This window comes from Buceros rhinoceros, unplaced genomic scaffold (genome assembly GCF_000710305.1).
Source record: "Buceros rhinoceros silvestris isolate BGI_N320 unplaced genomic scaffold, ASM71030v1 scaffold5416, whole genome shotgun sequence".
NCBI classification, from domain to species: Eukaryota; Metazoa; Chordata; class Aves; order Bucerotiformes; family Bucerotidae; genus Buceros; species Buceros rhinoceros.
In genome coordinates this window covers 37,053-37,737 of record NW_010415677.1, presented here as the reverse complement: position 1 = coordinate 37,737, position 685 = coordinate 37,053, and positions in this window count along the sequence as shown.

Below are 685 nucleotides of genomic sequence, written 5' to 3'. Positions count from 1 at the left end.
TTGCTGTGACACGCAAGAACTTGGCTGCGGTTGATCCTGCTGGCCCACTCGATCCATCATGCTGACAGGCAGCTGCTGGTGCTGCTGTGAGCACCATGCCCCTGTATGTGGTCCTGGGCCACCACCACGCGCTGACCTGCTGGGAATTGCAATAGGGAGTGAAGGGTGTTAGGTCATGACAGGGCTCTGAGGCAGGCTGTGCTGATAGGAACATGGGGCAATACCGAGAAATGCGCCCTCCACGTTCTTCCCATTGCTTGCCTGAGTCCTTTCACACTGCCCTGCCCTTTCTCCCTGTTCTGACATCGCCCAGGAGCCAGGCTTCCAGTGCAGAAATGCATCCAGGCTTTTGTCTGCTATCTTAAAGCCTGATCCAGCTGGCAATGAGGTTTATTGTACAAACAGTGGTATGGAAACCGTGAAAGGTGAGAGCTCCCCTCAAAAATCTTTCCCAGCCCAATCAGAAAACCTAATTCTTGAACCCGTTTCAACATCCAGAAACCCCATTGTGGCAGGAGGGGCAGCAGCTATTCTGCTCTCAGTTATCCAGAGAATAAAGTAAGGTGTGACTCCTAAAGATGCAGACAGCAGCCTTGCAGGTGGATCTGCCTGAGTGGCTGTCCCCTTCCTCTGCCCCCTGGAGTGTGTGCAAAGCCAAGAGCCCTGGCTACCACCCAGACCCAGA